The sequence below is a fragment of the Balaenoptera borealis genome (genome assembly GCF_965194805.1).
Source record: "Balaenoptera borealis genome assembly, chromosome: 1".
Taxonomy (NCBI): domain Eukaryota; kingdom Metazoa; phylum Chordata; class Mammalia; order Artiodactyla; family Balaenopteridae; genus Balaenoptera; species Balaenoptera borealis.
The window spans coordinates 135,999,283-136,020,726 of NC_138860.1; the positions used below are offsets into that span (position 1 = coordinate 135,999,283).

The 21,444-nt window shown below is 44.0% G+C and overlaps 2 long non-coding RNA genes across 3 annotated transcripts in view; one reads left to right on the top strand and one right to left on the bottom strand.

Moving 5' to 3' along the window:
- The first annotated feature begins 1,592 nt into the window (after positions 1-1,592).
- LOC309613569 lies at positions 1,593-15,106 on the top strand. The gene is made up of 2 exons (XR_014235795.1): positions 1,593-1,710; positions 11,040-15,106. It is a non-coding gene; the product is annotated as an uncharacterized lncRNA (long non-coding RNA).
- Positions 6,550-21,444, bottom strand: part of LOC309613361 — a 182,815-nt gene continuing 167,920 nt past the window's right edge. For both annotated transcript variants that reach the window (XR_014235678.1, XR_014235679.1), the window contains one exon: positions 6,550-6,796. This is a non-coding gene — a long non-coding RNA (uncharacterized lncRNA). The remainder of the gene's footprint in view (positions 6,797-21,444) is intronic.

Genomic DNA, 21,444 nt, shown 5'->3' on the forward strand with positions numbered 1-21,444 from the left:
TCTTGGCAGTAGGATCTGAGATTGGCTTTTAAATATGGCAAGATTTCTACAGGCAGAGAGGGATAAAGTCTTCCCAAAGCAGAGGGCAATTGCCAGCAAAAGCTTAGAGTCTGGGCAGGAGCAGACTTGCTCGTGAAACTAGGCCCTTTTGACCCCTGCAAAGGGTCTGCCTTACAGGGAAGTAGTGTAAAGTGAGGCCAGAAAACATGGTTAGGGTCCGATATGGAGAGAACTCAATACTGAAATAAGACATTTGCCGGTCAGTTTCTGTGAGCAAGGGGTGTCTTTAATCTGGTGTGCCAGCCTGGAACTCCAGACACAGGCTAGGGGAGAAATAAAGATTTGGGATTTGTATGCCCAAAAGTGGTAAAACTATAGCTTACATTTTCACAGAGCTTTAGAGTTTGCCTAGCGCTTTCACACCCCAGGTATTTGCTAATGCTCACGATAACCTTATCCTTGGGATGGGCAGATAACTCCCATTAAGTGCGTTACCACGTGTGAAATGCCTACTTTAAAGTGGGTGCTTAATTAAGGTCACTTCCTTTTGATAGACAAGACAATGAGGGTCAAAGATGTTAAGCAACTTGCCCAAGTCCACAGAGCTAGTACTGTTGGAGCTAGGAGTGGAACACAACTCCTTGCTCCCAGCTTATTCAGTTTTCCACACTTTACGTTGTCAGCCCAGTTATCAGTTCTGTATATAATTCATCCAACAAGCAATTGAGCACCTATTGTATGTCTCATCAAGTATCAAGCTATAGAGATGCAAAGACAAATATGTGTCATGCTCGCAAACCATTGGGGAAAATAGACTTACATTTTTTTTAAAAGCAATTTGACAAGTGCTGAGATGGCAGTGGGTGCACAAGTGTTACGGAAGGGGTTGCATGGGGGAGAATGGCCTCACAGAGAAGACCAAGTTTGCACTGAGCCACGTATCCAAATTATGCTCTCACAGACGGTCTGAGTCTTGCACTTAACCCTCGCAGAATGTCAAGTGCTAGTGGACCCGCCAGAACCAGGGAGCCTCCAAGGGGAGGGACAGAGAGAGTAGAGGAGGTAGCAGCCAAGGGAGCGCACCCTCGGATCTCCCTCCAAGAGAACAGGATGTGAGGACAACACAGCTGACAGCTCCCAGCTGCTGCATCCCTGTCCCCCGGGGGTGCACGCAGCATTCACATGGAGGTGACATTCCCCGGGCTGCTCCCTGCTACTGTCAGAGTATGGCAAAGGCACTACAGCCAGGACATTCCTGCCCAACACAGCAATCCTCCAACAAATCCTCCAGAGCTCAGAGCTGCACAGCAGGCAGCCCGGTCCTCCTTCCTTCCTCTCTGCTTTTACAGGTGTCAGATCTGCATCGTGCTATGTGCTACGAGGCTCTCCCCACCTGATCCTACTCCTTCTCCCTCTCCTTCAACTGACACACTGAGTTAGACAGGAAGAGACACCGAGGGCAAATCGCTTGGGAAAGGCCTTCATCTTGAGCAAAGAGAGGAGGAGAATGAAGGAGACCATGGAAATAAGAGGAAACCCAGCAGAAAGCCCTGTGACCAAGACTCGGAGAGCAAATGTCAAGAGGATGGTCCCCAGTTGTATCCTGAAGAGAAAATAAGACTAGTGAGAAGACTCATAGCTGCCTGCCTGCTACAACAGTCTAGAAAAGTGTTGACTGAACTTAATGAACAGAAACGGAGAACTATCAAGGTATTTAAAGCCAGCAGCTGCACAGAAAAATCCCCAATTCTCAGTTGGTTTAACCCCATAAAGGTTTGTTTTTCACTCACAGCAAGACGGGTGCTGTGGTTTGCCCACGTAAAGCAGGAGTTGCTGGTGATGCCAAGAAAGGTGGGGTGGGGGGATTTTTGAGGGTCTGACTTCGGAGTGGCTGGCGTCACTTCTTCTTATACCCCATTTGCCAGAGCCCAGGTGCACGGCCCCAACCTAACAGGAAGCGGCGGGGGACGGCGGGGGGGGAAAGATCTGTTCCCGAGTGCCTGGGCAAACCCATGGCGTGATCCAGAGATCATTCCACGTGGAATATGCCAGTGTTTGTCAGTTAGGAGCTCATCATAAACCTTCAAAACCGTGAGTGCATACATGAGGGGCGGGGCGAGAAGTGCCCGGGGCATTTAAACCTGTGAAAGGTTTTAGCAGAGTGAGCAGACAGTCCAATTGCAGGGAGTGAGTGAAAGGGGGGTTGGGTGTAAGGAAGTGGAAGTAACTCAGTGCTGCCTCCCAGAATACTTCTGCTCACCTCCACCCTCCTACCCCAGGGTTGAGAGCTGCCCTCTCATCTCCCACGCACGTTTTGCATCTGCCCGTCCCGCACGAATTCACTTCAATGGGCCGAGAGCTCTGTAAGGAGGGGTGGTGTGTGAGGCGTGTCTGGACTCGCAGCCCCTAGCGCGGTGCCTGGCACAGAGTCACTGTCTGTTGGATGAATGAGAAGTGTTCTCCACCTGGAGATTCTGACATCGGGCATCTGGGCTGGAGAAAGGGCATCCTTCCTTTTATTATTATTATTTTTAAATTGTGGTGAAATATACATAACATAAAATTTACCATTTTAACCATTTTTAAGTGTACAGCTCTGTGGCATTAAGTACATTCACATTGTTGTGCAACCATCACCCCCAGCCATCTCCAGAACTCCTTTCATCTTGCGAAACTAAAACTCAATACCCATTGAACAATAACTCTCCATTTCCCCCTCCCCCTTTCCCCTGACAACCGCCATTCTACTTTCCGTCTCTATGACTTTGACTATTCTAAGTACCTCATATAAGCAGATTCTAACAGTATTTGTCCTTCTGTGACTGGCTTATTTCACTTAGTATAATATCCTCAAGGTCCATCCATGTTATACAGCTTATGTCAGAATTTCCTTCCTTTCTAAGGCTGAGTAATATGCCATTGTATGCATATAGCACATTTTGTTTGTCCACTCAGCTGTAGATGGACTCTTAGGTTGCTTTGACCTTTACTATTGTGAATAATGCTGTTATGAACATAGGTGTACAAATATCTCTTCAAGATCCTGTTTTCAATTCTTTTGGATATATCTACCCTTTTTTAAGGTGGTTCGGGTGATCTGAAGTACAGCTAGGGTGGAAAACCTTTTTTTCATGCAAAAGAGGAGAAGAGGGTTAAAGGGAATGATGAGGAATGTAGGAGTTTGGGAGAATGAGTGACCATGGAAGGGTCAGGAGGAGACGGGCATGGGTGGGATCCTGGCTACAGTGGAGGAGTTTATGTGGCCAGGAACCATGGGAAGACAAGGAGGAGAGTCACAGGACTCTGGAAAGGAGAGGATGTCAGATGACCTAATTCCTTAAGTAGAGATGACGTCATTTGCTGACTAGAGCAGGAACAGGGGTGAAAGTGAGGCTGGGGCTGGAGGAAAGAAAAGATTCACAGCCGTCGTGGAGAGGAATGCAACTGGGAGATGATACAGGAAGATGAACAAAGGCCAGAGACAAGGAAAGGACCCAATGGCGTGTGTGTTGGAGGAGAGGGGCTGCAAGTATCAGGAATTCCTTTTTATTAAAGGCAGGGAGTGAAGAAAGTTGGTGGCAAGTGTGCTCAGAAACAGAAATCTTCAGAAGGATGGCAGGATGTCTGCGAGGCAGATGGACATATGGCAGGCCAGGTCACATGGTAGGCTCAGGGATCCAGGGCAAGGTGGAGAAAATGGATCGTGGAAACCATCCAGGTTTGGAACCCGGCCAGAGGATGTGGCAGAAGGTCAAGGGAGGCTACACGCCAAAGAAGTGCTGAGCATTGCATACCTAAACAGACCCATGCTCTTACAGAGGCTTCCTGCTACAAATAAGGAGAGTCACTGTCACACATACACAGACAATATTATTTTATCTTATCCCATCAGATCAGTCGCAATGTCCCGCAGAGCCTGACTTTGAGGGGAGCCCTCTCTACCCCTAGACCGACCGTCTTCCTAAGCAGTGAAAACTTGTCGCATAGATCAAGGTCCTCCTGGCTGCATTCGGGAACCAGAGTTCTCCCCTTGTGCCTGCCTCATTGCTTTGTCACTGCAGCCAATGGCCCAATCTGGGGCCACCAGCAATAGATATCTAACACCTCAGGGAGTCCCCTCAGTGAGTCAAGGCAGTGACTTTGCACTTCTGAAGGCCTTGCCCTTTTACTATGGCAGCTGTGGGCTGCTGTGACAATGTCCCCAGTGATCTCATTTTGAGCTCATCATTGTAAAAAGGAAAAAAATCAGAAGTTTTCTAAGCAACTGTACTAGAAAATCCATTCCCATCCTCCTCCCTTCCTCCCCCTCCCTTCCTCCTAGAGGACCCAATCTATCTTTTTGATCTGGAACTTTCTTTATCTGTTATCTTATGGCAAATAGGAAGCTTTGTTCATATTTCCCTCCGATGCCCCCATTTACCCCTAAGTCTTTGTTGGCATTGTTCTCTTTCCCTGCTCTGTGGGTCTCAGCTTCATCCCTGTATAATTGCTCAGACTTCCCCCCTGCCTGCTCTGAGAAACCTGTCAGTTGCTGCCTGCTGCTTGCTGTCTGTTATCTTTTACTTGCTCCACTGGGCTTCTGGCTGCCCTCTGGACATTGCTGCTGTTCTAGGATCAGATAGGGATCTGTTTGTTTTTCTAAGCAGTCTCTTATATGAGCATTTTGCTGTCCACATTTTATAGCCTTTCTCCCTTTTTTTGCCCCCGCCTTGCCTATTTCCTGTTGAGAGAAGGCATGTAAGAGGCTCTCCAGAAGGCAGGCAGCCTCGGGAAAACACTGTCCTACTGAAGTCCTTGGACGTGTCCAAAGTGACAGTGTCCTTCAATTGCAAATGTGCAGGCAGCCTGGCAAGTGGCCTGCCGACTCTGGTCCAACCCAATCATCAGAGGGTATGGAGGGAATAAACATTGTTTAATAAATAGACTAGCCAGACAAAGTTACCTCTAAAAGATGTGAGGCTGGGAAAGGAAAAAGATGAAAAGGAAGTGTCCCCTCATTCTTCTGTGTGTAGCATGAGGCTTCTGATTGATAATGGGAAATGAGGCCCCTCCAGGCTCTCTTTGAAATGCCCAGGACCCTCTTTGCTCCATTTCTAGCTTGCTTCTACTTCTTTCCAGCTTCAGCAGAGCTGCTGAAATTTGACCTTTCTGTTTGCCTCTAGAAACTAGCACTGGCCCTTGGCTTCCTGTGTTTGTACCGTCAGCACGCCCTGGGGATTTAGGCTGTTTCAATTCTTGATTCTTCAGGCAGAACATCCCACACTAATTTTGGTCCCATTTTGACCTAACACCAGGTGTTATAGTCGGGCTTTCCCTCTCTGTCCAGGCCTTCAGAGGCTGTCAAGTTTGGGAGGTGGACGGGGTGGTGGAACACAGTTCACAAGGAAAATTTTTTTTTAATAATTTAAAAAAATTTATTTATTTATTTTATTTATTATTTTTTTGGCTGTGTTGGGTCTTTGTTGCTGCACACGGGCTTTCTCTAGTTGTGGCGAGCGGGGGCTACTCTTCATTGCGGTGCACAGGCTTCTTACTGTGGTGGCTTCTCTTGTTGTGGAGCACGGGCTCTAGGTGCACGGGCTTCAGTAGTTGTGGCACGCAGGCTCAGTAGTTGTGGCACACAGGCCCTAGCGTGTGCGGGCTTCAGTAGTTGTGGCATGTGGGCTCAGTAGTTGTGGCTCGTGGGCTCTAGAGCACAGGCTCAGTAGTTGTGGTGCACGGGCTCAGTAGTTGTGGCACACGGGCTCAGTAGTTGTGGCGCACGGGCTTAGTTGCTCCGCGGCATGTGGGATCTTCCTGGACCAGGGATTGAACCTGTGTCCCCTGCATTGGCAGGGGGATTCTTAACCACTGTGCCACCAGGGAAGTCCCCAAAAGGAATATTTGAAGGATGCCCTGGGTGGCAGAAATGTGAGAGGAGAGAGTTTCAAGAAAGGAGTGGAAAGAGGTTTAGAATAAGTTCTTTGCAATATGAGTAAAAGAAATATAGTGGAAAAAATCAGAGCATCAGTCAAAAGTTAAGAATATCATGAATACAAAATTGGCAAAGGCCTTAAGAAATAGGGATAAATATTAAGTCAAATATCTGAGTTAAATGTAAGAATCTGTATAAGAATCAGATCTGTGTAAAATGTAATAATAACCGTCTAGACCATCAATTCACAACCGGCTTACACTATTTAAGGTAATTACTGTACCACTCCATGATCAACAAAGTGAGGATACCTGGCTTTGCTCTTTTGTTCTTTCACTGACCTATTTTACATATTTTTTTCTGAACACCAGCCAAGTGCCTGCCTGGTACTAGATGCTATGAGAGATACAAAGAAGTATAACACCTAGTGCATGCCCTTAAGATAGCTAGATGCATATAAATTTAAGATTAAAAAAAAAGGTGCTGCAAGAGAATATAATTATCTATTGAATAAGTACTATAAGTCCTCATAAGGGAGCATCCCTGGGGGTTGGATGGAATCACAGAGGTTTCCTGGAGAAGGTGAGCCTCAAGGGACATTGATGAATAGGTAAAATGATAAAGGAAAAGCGGAATCCTTATGCTTAGTGATGATTTACTGAGTTCTCATGATATATGACAAACTATAGAAGAGCTGTCTCAGGTTAAAATCAACAAAGGACATCTTTACTATCTTCCAAGACCTAGAATAAGAGAAGGCGAAGAAGACTCAATGGCGAACACCTGCTATCTGGTTGTTGGGGTGATCGGTCGGGCGTGTGTGTTTCAGAGGCTGTATGGTATCTTCACCATGGTACACACCTGGAAAGCACGTTCTGTGACCTGGAGAACAAGAATATATGTTTAGAATGTGTTCAGCTTCCAATAACAGGATGCTTGATTAACAGTGGCTTCAATAATAAAGATGTTTAATTATCACACAAAACAAGAGGTCCACAGTTGCTATAGCTGCCCACATATACCCTGAGGGGCCCAAGGTTTTTTTTTCTTACTCTGCCATCCTCAGTGAAATTGTTTTGCATGTCCTTAGGCTAATTTCCCTATGGTCACACGATGACAGCTGTGACTCCCACAGAACTTCATTCCAAGCGTGAAGAAAGGGGCAAGGGCCAAGGTTGTTCTCCTCCTGAGGCTTCATCTTTCCAAGAAAAAAGTCTTTGATAGAAGCTCTTCAGCAGATTTTCCCTGAAATCTCCTTGGCCAGAACTGAACCATATGCCTACCTCTGTAGCCAATTACTGGCAAAGATTTAAGCCACTCATGATTCATCTCCTTGGTCTGGGGTAGATGCCCATCTTCCGTGAGATTTAGAGATCTCTGCTCACTTTCTGAATAGATCCAGAGTTCTCTTTGGCAGAGAAGGGAGTGAAGATGGTGTATAAACAGACAGTCATTCAGCAGCATTAAGGGTCTCTGCCCAAGTGTCTGCTCCAGTGGCTACGGCCAGCTTCTTGCTTTGCTACAGCCAGTCTTTGACCTTGGCCTTCATTCACAACTCTGAATTTTTTCCCACTTGTCAAAAATTATTGTTCTTGCACGATAGATCTGACTTATACAAGAGGGGTGGTAACTCAAAACTCCAAGCAGCAAACCCTTATTCAGAGAAAACCTCTTGACCATACCCCATAAAATTGCTGAATGAATGTACTTTCATATGTTTTAAATTTAAGAAATGTTAAAGTTAGGTAACACTCTCACAACTCCCTCCTTTACTAGACAGGCTACAATGGAACCAGCCAGTCTCTAGATCCAACTGCTTTAGATAGCAGGGCTTCTCATACTGTAATTGTTAGGGGTTTTTTTGCCTGAATTCCCTACTGGATTGAAATCTAGAGGACAGGATTCAATGTCAAACAAGTCTGCACACTGAACTCCAGAACTCTGTAGTCCAATACAGTAGCCACTAGCTACACATTTGAAACATGGCTAGTTTGAAATGAGATGGAGGAACTGAATGTTTAATTATATTAGACTCTAATTAATTTAAATTTAAAACTGAATTCAGTTACTGGAAAAGTTTTAAGTATGCTTGGAACAATTCAGGAATGTGAATCTACTTTTCCAACTGTAAATTTTATGAAATCTAGATATAGATTGACTACTTCCAATGAGAACGTAGCATCTGAATTGAGAGGTGCCCTAATATAAGACATATACCAGATTTTGAAGACTTAATATAGAAAAAAGGACGAAAAAATATCACAAATAATTTTTATATTGATTGCGCAATACAATGGTAATATTTTGAACATACTGGGTTAAGTAAAATATGTTGACATTAATGTCATCTCTTCTTTTCACTTTCCTATAGTCACAGCTAGAAAATTTTAAATTACATGTGTGACTTCCTTTAGATTTCTCTCCGACAGTGCTGCTCTAGGACACAGGGAGCACTCAAATGTTCCCCGAGTGAATACATGAGTTCAGTGACTTGACCAAGGTCACGCAGAAAGACTCAGAATGGAGTCTCGGGTTCCCTGGATCCCCACTCCCTCTTTCTTTCTCCCACTCACTGTAGCCTCCTTTATCCCACTCTGTGCTTGCACCTCACATTCTCATGCCCACCTGTAGGACAGAAACTTTCCTTGTGGGACTGAGCTTTGCAAACTCTGAGGACAGGGAGGAGCATCTGTGTTGAGGTCCTGTAGAGGCAACAGCTTATGGGAAATGGAGCTCTCTCTGATGGAGAGAAGTCAGTGATCCAGGACGCCAAATCTCGGAACACCCTTTTGTTTCATATTGTGCCGTTTCTGGCTATCTTTTCTGAGATCGCCAGTCATCTCAAGGTACCTTCTCATTCTGAAATTTCTCTCAGTAAAAGGATGGTTTTATACTTCTGGGCAGATTGCTTGCCATCCCCAGGGCTCTGGTGACACAAAACAGGCAGGAGTAACATAGGCTGTGTGCACACAACCGGAGAAGACCAAGAACTTCGGCCATCCACGCTGCTCGCCAGAGAAGCTCAGCACTGCCCTGGGCAGGAGAGCAGGGCTTTCTCAGACTCTGCGCCAGATGATTGGCTCCAGCTCCTCAGAGTCCAGTCCATTCTCCCAGACTGCAGTCGTTACAGAACGGCGCTTCTCCCGCAAAACATGCACAGAGCCACCTGGGCCTGTGAATCATACACCGAAGTGAGAGCACGGTAATTCCAAATTTTCAGTTTTACGTCCTCATGTTCATGCTGGAAGTATCTTTATGAAAGATTTCATTCAGTAGACATTCATTCAACAAATATTTATTGAATACCTGCTATGTGCCAGGCAATGTGAGTTGCTGAGATAAAAGAACACGTATGGATTTACTGGTCGGAACTATACATAAATTACTTATTTACCTGAACTATAAATAAATTGTGTATAAATTTATGTGAACTATCAGAGGCACAGATAATTTGTAAGAGCATAATCCAAAGATGCATCTTTACATAAAATAGTATACTCTCCATCCTGATTCAAAACCAGAATCTCTCTGAATGAATTTTTTGTCTCTGACAGTGACATTAAAACATTTGGTGTACTTCTAGAAATCTATTCTAATGAAATAATTAGATACATGGTCAAGATTTATATACATGGGTGGATATTACACTGTTATTTAAAGGAGAAAAAAATGCAAACCCTCTAAATGTTGAATAAGAGAGGTTTGATAAAAGTTGGGCCTATCTATATCATGACAAGTCATTACAGATCAAGTTTTAAAGAATATTTAGTGATGTGAGAAAATGTTTCCCTTATATACTAAGATTTAAAACTCAGGATATTAAAATATACATGGTAAATGTTTTCAGTTTGGAGGAAGATCTATAAATGCAGGGAAAAATAAAGACTGGAAGGATATATACTGAAATTAACAGGGTATCCCTGGGGGTGAGATTATGCATGGATTTTATTTTCTTCTTTACATTCTATATTTTTAAACTAGTCTACATAATTGTTTATTATTTTTGTAATGAGAAAAAAATAAACTTTTAAAAGAAATTTGGTGTAGTAACATTATTTTCCTCTATGGAATTAATTTTTAAATATAAAAAAAATAGTATCCCTCTAACATTTCTACATTTTCTTAAATATTCATTCTGAATCTGGCATGCTTGTCTCTATTAAAACTTTTGAATCAATTTATAACATTGTGACAACTTGTGTTTATGACACGTCCTATGGCAATTAACTTCATAAATTTACTTCTTGCTATCACATGGTGTAATACCAATTACCTCCCTAGGCTATTGAGAAGACTGGATGATACAAAGAATGTGAGGAACCTCATCCAATGCCACGCATAATGAGCCCTCACCACTGGTTCCATCCGCCTCTGCCTGGATTTAATCCTCTCACTACTCTCTGCCTTGTACAGTGTTAATTTTTTAATAATGAATAATTCACTTCTTTTATCATTGTGGTAAAATGTACATAAAATAAAATTTACCACTGTAATCTTTTTTTAAGTATACAGTCTGAGGCATTAAGTACATTCACATTGTTTTACAACAATCACCATCATCCATCTCCAGAACTTTTTTCATCTTCCCAAACTACAACTCTGGACCCATAAAAAAAATAAATAAATAACTTCCTACCCCCTTCTCTCCCCAGCCCCTGACAACCACCATTCTACTTCCTGTCTCTATGAATTTGACTACTGTAGGTACCATATATAAGCAGAATCATAGAGTATTTGTCCTTCTGTGACTGACTTATTGCACTTAGCATAATGTCCTCCAGGTCCACCCACGTTACAGAGCGTGTGTCAGAATCTCCCTCCTTTTTAAGGCTGAGCAATATTCTACTGAATGTATATAGCACATTTTGTTTATCCATTCATCCTCTGATGGACACCTGGGTTGCCTCCACTTTTTGGCTCTTGTGAATAATGCTGCTATGAACATGGGTGTGCAAATATCTGTTTGAGCAATTCTTTTGCTTGAAGTAGAGATTGCTGGTATGGTATTTTAAATTTTAAAATTCCATTTAAAATTTTTCATGGAATGGCAAACTGTTTAGTTTTGTTAGTGGCTGCACCATTTTACATTTTCTAGTGTCATTTTTATTCATGTTTCTTCTCTCAGATTAGGTTGATATCATCCTGCGATCAAGTGCATTCACATCCAAACCACCCGGAGCAACTAAAAAATTGCCACAAGCTTTGTAGATACTCAATAACTATTTGATGGACTCACAGATACAAAGAACAAACTAGTGGTTACCAGTGAGGAGACGGAGGGGGGAGGGGCAAGATAGAGGTAGGGGATTAAGAGGTACAAAGTTCTATGTATAAAATAAATAAGCTACAAGGATATATTATACAGTGCAGGGAATATAGCCGATATTTTATAATAACTTTAAATGGAGTATAATCTCTAAAAATATTGAATCACTCTGTTGTGCACCTGAAACTAATATAATATTGTGAATCAACTGTACTTCAAAAACAACTTACCATTAAAAAAGCTTTTTTGCTAATTTCTAGAAGCGCATTTCCATTCTTAATGTGTTCCTTCTTCTCTTCGTCATTCTTCTGTCAGCTCTCATGTACTGTGATTGAGTAGACCTCTGCTAATAATTTCCATATCCTTAATGATTTATAAACTTTGGTCATGTTGCTCCTTCTTTTAGTATCATTCAGCCTTTAAAACCTCAGACAAAGGAGTGAGAAAGACCTGGCCTCAAGTCCTGGCCTTCCCACTTACTTATAAGTTCCATGACCTTGGACAACATGATAACCTCTTGTTTCAGATATTTATTGCTGTGTAACAAAACACTCTTAAGACTTAGTGGCTTGAAACAGTAACCATTTTATTATTCATTTCAATTCTGTGGGTCAAATTGGTCAATTCTTGTACAACACATGGTGTCCGCTAGGATCACTCACATGGCTGCATTCATCAGCGAGCTTGGCTTGGGTTCACGTGACCAAGAGGGCCTCACTCAGATGTCTGGCACTTCAGCTGGGGTGGCTAGAATCGCTGGGGGCTTGGCTGGGCCATTCTTTCTTCATAGCTTCTCATAAAAACTGGCCCCTTTCTCTATGAGGCCTTTCTCTCTCAACAGGGCAGTTAGACTTCTTTCCATGGCAACTGGCTTCCAAGAGAATAACGACACACATTGCCAGCTGTCTTAGAACATGGGCCAGAATCAGCCCAGTATCACCTCCAGTGTATTCTAGCCATGGCGATAGCCATGAGCCAGCCGAGACTCAAGGGGAGGGGAAATAGACGATAACACTTGGTGGGAGGAGGGCCAAGTGTGTCCTGGGAGGGGAGGAATTGGTGGCCATATTGGCAAAAAACCCATCTCTAAGTCTCTGTTTCCCCATCTGTAAAACTGAAGATACTAATAGATGCTATCATTATAAGATCATAGTGAAGATTCAATGTGATAATGCATGCAAGATGTACACTAATCATGACTCCAATCATTATTATTATTATTGCTATTTTATTCCAATCAGGGTGGAAGTTGTTCAGGGTCATTCTGAAAATCACTTCTCTTTCTTTAATAAGATCAACACCGTACTAATCATCACCACAAAGAGGACTGGAGCCAACATAAAAACCTCTATCCTCCCTGGCACAAGTCAGACCTCCCTGGGAATCCTCAGGGTTTTCCAGTCTCCATGACTGCTCCCCACTTCCCTCTTGCGGTGTGGCTCTTGGAGTGAAAGGTCATCAGTATTTTTGGGGCCCACTTTCAAAATGCAACAGCTTCTGCAATTTTTATGAAATCAGCATTTTGCTTCTTGGAAAATCTTAATGCCTTTCTCTCTTTGAACTCTGAGATTTCACTATGTACTTTCATGAAAGAAAAATAAAAAGCAGAGGGTAGCACAAAATGCACTCACTTCATAACTCAGATCTTCAAAGAAACATGTCATTTCCATGCTGATTTGGTGTTCCTCACCAAATCGTATCCATTGGTGAGTGGGAGGAAAGATTCACTCAAGAGTGGATCTGAATTGAAGAGTAGTCTAATATGATCATTTAAACAGTTCCTTTTAGATGGGGTACCATGTCGCTTAGACACTCTTTCCCTCCTCCTGGTTTCCTCCCTAAACTGATCCCATATGGATATTGAGGCTTCCTGGACAAATGGAAGAGCCAAGGAAAAGAACTTGCCCATAAGCTTTTTGAGCCTGATGTCCTTTGCAGGGGCTGGAAGAAGGTACATTTTAAAAATATATATTTATTTATTTACTTATTTGGCTGTGTTGGGTCTTAGTTGCGGCATGAGGGATCTTCGTTGTGGCATGAGGGATCCTTCGTTGCGGCGCAGGCTTCTCTAGTTGCAGTGTGTGGGCTTCTCTCTAGTTGTAGTGTGTGGGCTCCAGAGTGTGGGCTCAGTAGTTGCAGCACGCAGGCTTAGTTGCCCCGTGGCATGTGGGATCTTAGTTCCCTGACCAGCGATCGAACCCGCGTCCCCTGCATTGGAAGATGGATTCTTAACCACTGGACCACCAGGGAAGTCCCAGAAGGTACATTTTTAATAGTTCAATTTCTTCCATGGTTACTGGTTTAATGTTTCGACTTCTTCTTGAACAAATTTTGGTTACTTATATTTTCCTAGAAAATCATCCATTTCATGTGGGTCTCATATTCATTGGTATAAGTTGTTCATAAATGTTCCCTTTAAAAAGTACCCCCTATATGTGTACATTTCATACCTTTTCATGGCTGATATTACCTATCAAGTATTTTCTCTTTTTATCAATCATTCTAGCCAAATAATTTTTAACCTTAAAAAAGCAAACCTGTGGCTTTATTGATCAAGTTTGCTGAGTTTTCTCCATTTCATTATTTTCTTCTTCTATATTCATTAACTCATTTCTTACCACTTACTTTGGCTTCATTTTGTTTTTCTTTTCAATCTTTTTTTGATGTTCTAATAAATAAATGTAGGGCTAGCGTTTTCTTCTGAAACTTGCTTTGCCATATCCCATTGGTTTTGATGTGTGTTTTCATTGTGGTCCAGTTCCAAGCAGTTTACTTCCTCTTTAAACCAAGAGATCTTTAGAAGTGTGTTTTTATATTTCAGGAGTATAGTGGTTTTTTTTTTTTGCTCCCTGTTTGTTAATCTCTAAATTTATTGAATTCTGGTCAATGAATGTGGCCTGGATAATAACAGTTTTTAAAAGTGTGTTGTTATTTCCTTTGGGCAAAGAACAGAGTCAATTTTGGCGAGCTCTGCATGTGTGCCTTTAACTAAAAAGAAGGGCTTAATATTGCATTATTTTTACCTTCCAGTATTGTCATAACTTCTGAGAAAGGCAACAATTTAGTTGCATTGATAACATTGGACTCATTTGTTCAACAGATCTTCACTGAGTGCCTGCATATTCTAGGCACCATAGGCTTTGGGAGACAGAAAGATGAGCAAAAACAGGTGCAGTCCACCCTTGTGAGTTCATGGTCCAGTGGGAGAAGCAGGTATGAACCACAGAGTCCCTTTAGTGAAGCAATGAGGCGAAGAAAAAAACATTTGGTTCTGTGAATGCATATCACAAAAGATCCTGTACTGGGGGAAGCTCTCCTGATATTTGAACAGAGAGCCAAAAGGGGAGTGGAAACTAACTAGGATAAGGACTGGGGAAGGGAGAGGAAGAAGAGCGTGTCACAACGCTCTGTGTGAAATGTGATCAGGTATAGGTGGTGGGGCCCTGGCAGTAGGCCAGGGCGGCTGCAGCACCCATGGTGGAATGTTCACTGCACTGGCCGAAGCTGGGAAGTTGTGTGTGTGTGTGTGTGTGTGTGTGTGTGTGTGTGTGTGCGCGCGCGCACGCGCGCTGGCAGGAGGAGATGCAGACCATATAAGGCCTAATAAAGAATGTTTATCCTAAGGGACTTCCCTGCTGGCGCAGTGGTTAAGAATCCGCCTGCCAGTGCAGGGAACACGGGTTCGAGCCCTGGTCCGGGAAGATCCCACATGCCGGGGAGCACCTAAGCCCGTGCACCACAACTACTGAGCCTGCGCTCTAGAGCCCGCGAGCCACAACTACTGAAGCCCGCGGGCCTAGAGCCCGTGCTCCGCAACAAGAGAAGCCACCGCAATGAGAAGCCCGCGCACCGCAACAAAGAGTAGCCCCCGCTCGCCGCAACCAGAGAAGGCCTGTGCGCAGCAACGAAGACCCAATGCAGCCAAAGATTTAAAAAATTAAAAAAAAAAAAGAATATTTATCCTTAAGAAAAATGGGAAGTCAGTAAAAGAATTTAGCTAGGCTTATGGGACCATATTTGTGGTTTTAAGAGATATTTTGTAATGTTTGCTCAAGGAGTTTTTTATTCCTTGATGTTGTGCATAGAGGGGTCCCACTTCCCTTCTTGCCCTTTAGCAACATTGATCTAAATATAGTTAAGAAAACTAATCCCCAGGTGCATTTTCTATTAGAGGCCTGCAAATTACCCTGTATCTTTGGAACCAAGTCTGTACTGCTAGTGTAATAGATTATAATAATCATAACAATAAGAATCATATAATAATGGCTACCATTTTTTGAGCATTTGGTCTGTGCCCTAGTTCTGTGCTAGGTCCTCTACAAGTTTTATCTCATTTGATCCTCACAACAACCTTATGAGCTTTTTTTTTTTTTACCACACATGTTAATCACCATGCCTGTCACCCTTTGTAAGGGAAACTCCCTGCCTACAACCTTCGTTGAATGGGGGATGCCCTCAGTGTCTTTGATTCATCTGATGTGATTATCCTCAAACACACACACACACACACACACACACACACACACACACACACTCATTTCTGATTGGATCAGGGGTGAGCCCAGGACCCAACAGCAGCAAATCCAACGGCCAGCCAGCAGTTTTTAGGGTATCATAACACAAAAAGCCTTGTCCAAATAGATTCTTGATTTTAGACATTTCAAGTTGGGATGTATAAAGCAAATCAGTTAATTGCAGAAACTGAAGTTGAAAGATGAAAGGCCAGCGAGGCCATGATGGGCCTGAGTAAGTTGAGGGCATAAGTAAGTCAAAGGTACAGAGAAGCAGAAGCTGGAAAAACTGGTTCATAGAAGGAAGAGAAGCAGATTCAAGAAGAAGCCAACTCTTGGACAACAGCTGAGCCATGTGAATGATGGGCACTAGAGAAAAGATCCACACATTCCTGCCTTGGCATCCAATTCCAGTCTCTGAAGCCCAGCCGCAGTGTGGTTCCTCCTCCCAGCTTTGCATGAGATACCTGCCTCCCCTGTCAGGCATCCTCAGAAGCTCATTACCAGAGTGCACCTGGAGGAATCTCCGCTCCATGAAACATGAGAACCAGCATTCTCGGGTGCAGATGAAGAAATAGAGGCTCAGAGAGGTTAAGTAACTATCCCAAATTGACACAGCACATTGGCAGAGCAGAAATTCAAACTCAAAGGAGTGTGACTGTAAAGCCCTCATCCTTAAGCATAGTACTGTTAATATTATAGCAGCAGGAATTATCTGCTTAAAAATATTTGCTCAGACCTTTATCTTTTTACCTTGAAAATAAACACCGGGGGTACACTACTCTCAAATTAGTAAACTAAGTGACCTGGCATTATTGGCCTATTGTTAAGTACCACAGCTTAATAATATTTAACATGAGATGATCATTGCTCTTGAGTGGACTACACAAAAGCAGTGTTTTGACCTAGTCAGCTATTTGGAGAGCGTGGCTGGAGGTGGTGGAGGGGGGCACGGACACATCAAAAGATGGGTTTATAATTTCTCTTCCAAGAACTGATTAGTCTTGCAGGTCTGAGACCTGATTATCCATTTAACTGGGGAGTGGCCATGGATGAACTGGATCATGTGAAAGAAACTTCTAGCAATCACTGGGAAGCAGACAGCTGCTAATCCAGTTTTTGGCTGTGGAGGAACAGAGCTGGGCACCCAATCAACCCTATTTGTGGTCCTCTAAGTGGAATGTCCTCTTCCTTGTAAAAGGGTTTCCAAGTGAAGTGGCAAGGGGAGTGAGTCCACTATGAATTTACTGAGTGCCTAGTAAGGATGAGGCCTTGTGCCCAAGGAAAGTGTAAAGGTCAGAGTCATCGGTCCACAAAGACTTAAGTAGGTCACCTTTGCTGTGACACAGCAGGAACGCTCTGAGATTGCAGCCTTCTGGTAAACCACCAACACTTTCTCTCCCAAGACCCTTCTTGCATGTGTGCAGTGACCCAGTTGCCTCTCCAGATGGTCCCAGGTCCCGTGCTGAGGGCCGTGGAGATCTTCCTCTTTGGTGTCCCTTCTCAGCAATGCCTTATGTGTCCTGAGCTAATTGCAGTTGAAGACATTTCCTTTTCTGACCTTTGCCAAACCACCTTTTACCTAATTCCTGGTGTTTACCCTATTGAGAGGGGGTGTGGCCAGAACCCAGAGACCAGACAGACCCACAGAGGCAAGAGAGATTAGGAAAGTCCCAGTGGGATGCCACAAGCCCCAGCTACATGTCCCATGAGTGTCGGCCAACAAACTGAGTCACAGAGTCCAGCGGCAAAGATCAAAACCAAGCCTTGAGGGCAGACACCGGATTCCACAGATTGTCCCCCGGGTCCATCTTCACTCTTCTTTCCTTCTCCATATACCCACTATTACTCACTGAATGTTTTTCTTTTTAAAATTCATTTTCATCTTTTATTTTTTTAAATAGGCAATCACTTTTATTTATTTTTTTAATAAATTTATTTATTTTATTTTTGGCTGTGTTGGGTCTTCGTTGCTGCATGCAGGCTTTCTCTAGTTGTGGAGAGCGGGGGCTACTCTTTGTTGCGGTGCACGGGCTTCTCATTGCGGTGGCTTCTCTTGTTGCAGAGCACCGGGTCTAGGCGCACAGGCTTCAGTAGTTGTGGCTCTCAGGCTCAGTAGTTGTGGCACACAGGCTTAGTTGCTCCACGGCATGTGGGATCTTCCCGGACCAGGGCTTGAACCCGTGTCCCCTGCATTGGCAGGCAGGTTCTTAACTACTGCGCCACGAGGGAAGCCCCTAAAATTCATTTTTAAACTTAAATAAGTAAAACTGTGTATCAGTAGGGTAAATGAAGAATGAAGGTCACTTGTCAAAAATAAAAAAGGAAGCCTTAAAGATAGATTTAACTATCAAGGTAGAAACCGTCTGTCCATGTTTTACCTAAAATTGTAGGTCATGGCCATGGCGGAGTGCCTGCCTCACCTTGGCCTGCCTTGGGCTGGAGTGTCCAGGCCTGACCCAGAGTCAGCCTTGCACGTGGGGCCTGTTTCCACCACCTGTGGTTGACAGACTGAAGTGACTTCAGCTAGCTGGACCTGTTTCCTTCCCCATCAATGGGGGACCACAATAGTACCTGCTTTGTAGGGCTATTGCAAAGATTAAATGAAATAATGCAATGAAAGCTCTTAGCACAAGGCCTGGCACACATTATACACTCCACAAATGCTGTCTATCTTTTCCAGAGCTCTCCCTATAAGTGCACTTGTGATTTTCAGACCGTTCATCCCAATGTTTGTTTGGGAAGCATGGTTTTTAATCAGTAAGGCCAAAGTTCAACTTGAAATAGAAGGCATCAAAGTGATGAAACAGAGAGAAAAATATAATTATAGTGCTATTATTGCTCAGGATGAGAAACAGTAAACTAGAACAATAGTTCATGAGGAGCAACTGGCCAAGATTAAACGCATCTTTATGAAGGCGGTCAGGACTGCCTCTAACAGAAGGGGCTGGCCCCGCCCCCTGGCTCCACCCCCTCACCCAAACAGCCCTGTAGCGGAACCTAACCCTGACTTCTTGGCAGCAGTGGGAGTGAATCAGGTCAGCCTGAGTCCAGAGTCCTGAGTCCTGAGCCCCACTTGGCACAGCTTCAACCACAGGTCTGGGGTCACAGTCGTGCCTGCTCCAGGCCAGAGGCCTGGCTCCCTGCACTCAAGGTGCCTCTCAGCTTGGAACACAGGGGCACAGCTGTGGCCAGTTCCCAGCCTCCGGCACAGCAGCTTCCAGACATTCTGCCACAGAATTTTCCCAAATGAAACTTCCCCCCTTCCTGTACAGCTTGGCTCTGGCCACCTTGAACTCCTCTCACTTTCAACCACTTCCTTTCTTTCTCAACACGAGCTTCCCTCCACAGGCCCTGAGTTTCTTCATCATGTCACTTCACCCACCTTCCAGGACACTAATCTACCTTCCTCCTCTCCTCTCCTCTCTCTCCTCTCATTCTCTTATTCTTTCTTTTTCACCCTACCTTCTCCTCCCCTCCCTTTCTTCTTTCCCAAATGTTTTGAGAGCATTTACTAATGGGCTAGGTATTGTGTTAGAGATTACTGTGGTAACAGGATCCTTGTCTTTATGGGATGCTTTCACTAAAAGGAAAGACTAACACTAACAAATAATTTCTTGAATAATTATTTAATTACACCCATAATAATGCTAAAAATAAGGGATCCAAGTGGGCCAGATCCTACAGACCTGACTTGACATTGTCCACAACCAGCTGGCATATCTAATGTGCTAGACGGGGACTGCCCTGTAGAGCAAAGATTATGTCTGCTTCACATTATATCTCCAGGGTCTAGTACAGAGCCTGGCATGAACATAGTAGACACTCAACAATTACTTGTGGAATCAATGAATAAAGTGCTTTTTAGTATAACCTGTTAGTGCTCATTTAGACATGGGAATCATGAGGGAAAGTCCCCTTTCTCAATCCCATCTCCTCCCCTCACTCTATCAACAGTCAGGTAATTAATAGCCAATTAGATGCTAAAGGAATGAGGTGTCAAGGAATAGAGGAAGGCCAAGTATTCTCCTAGATTCTCTGCCCTCAGCTCTCCCACTGAGGAAAATGTACCCAGAACCTCCCTTCCAGGAACCCCCAGCTTTGGGGACAAAAAAAGGGCAATCCCTCTGCCTGGCCTCACAACTTCTTTGGTGTGGAGGCATTTTGACTACCCTCACCATGGCCAAAAAATTGTCTTTCAATTCACATCCGCTTTGGGACTTGTTATTCCGACTGCCTCAATTATGTAGGAAGCAGTGGGTTACTGAAAATCATGCTAATATGAACAGCTATGAAAAGATATTAATCCAAAATGAGGGGCAGGGTACAACTTCTAGTAATAAGTGAAAGGAGAAAGTATCCAGAACACGTCTACTCCGTAACAGTTTCACTTCAAACTGGAAAATAATAATAAGGTGTTAAAAGATGGGAGGAAACAAACTGACAAAGTAAACAAACCCTCCAATTACAGCACAGGTACCACTGAGAGGAGGGCAGAGTACCACTGTCAGCCTCAGGCCCTCAGGGAGATGTGTGGAGGTCACGATGTTTGAGAAGGGAGAAGATGGGCCATTGGGCAAGAAATAATCAGCCTTGGGCTTGACCTGAACTTGAGCTGGCTCTGATAGGAATCTGTCCAACTTGGCAGTGATGTGACAGTAAATTCCATGGATTTGAAAGCACAATTCACAGCAAAAAAAACTTGATTGCATTTTGGACAGAATTATCCTCATTGTTACTGAGCTGGACAAAAAAAAAATGTGCAAGAGATGCAGCATCTGTAACTGTCTGGCCTGGGACACAATTGGTCCCTTTCTCCCTGGTACCCAGGGGAAGTAGGCTGATATAAAGGCTGGTGAGGTCACCTTCAACGCACCGTGTGTGCGCCGGCAGGCACGTCAGAGCGAAAGAGAGACGGATGCTCAGCCCACTTTGGGACAAGCAATAAGCTCAGCATGTTTGCTTCATAAACTCAGAATTTTATAGCTGTAAAGGATGTTAGAAACTGCCCAGTCCAAAAGTCCTGAAGTAGTTCAACCCCATTGTTTCCAGGGTGAGACTGAGGTCAAGACACAGGAAATGACTTACTCAGAGAGCATTGCTAAATTGGTAGTAGAGCCAAGACCTGCTCACAAGGTGCCTTCTTCTACTTCAATTTCCTCATGTGGTAGAGGTCAGTAAATGTTAGCCATCATCACCTCTGTTACTATTATATGCACTTTGCACACCCTGTGGCAATTAGATTGTATCTTCCTGCCTTGTGAATGCAGAAAGTGAGAATCACACAGCTAACGAGGAGCAGCCCTGGAACCCTGGTGTTCTGATGCCACTGCTGTGCTCCCTCGGTCCTCACACTGTCTCCGTGCACGCCGTGTCCCGTGATCTGTATACTGTGAAGCTCTGAGCCTAGAAAGACCCTGTGATCGTTGGTTCTAGAAAATAGCTCTGCTAACTTTGTCTGCACAGCGGCTGGGCTGTTGGGATGCTCCCCATGGGGACAAACGAACAACCTCTTCAGGATGACTCTTTTCTTTCTGGTGAGTGTACAACTGGGGACCGTGCTAGAAAGCAGAAGCAGTTCAGACAGGATGCTGGAGAGGCAGACAAGCAGCAGATCCCAGAAGGGCCCTGTCCAGGTTAGGGTGCTTGGATTTTAGTTTACCTATGGAAACGCTGGTGCGGTTTGAGGAATCAAATGCCGTGGCAAGATCTGTGCTTGAGGTATTTCGTGCTGGCGGTTGGGCGAAGGATGG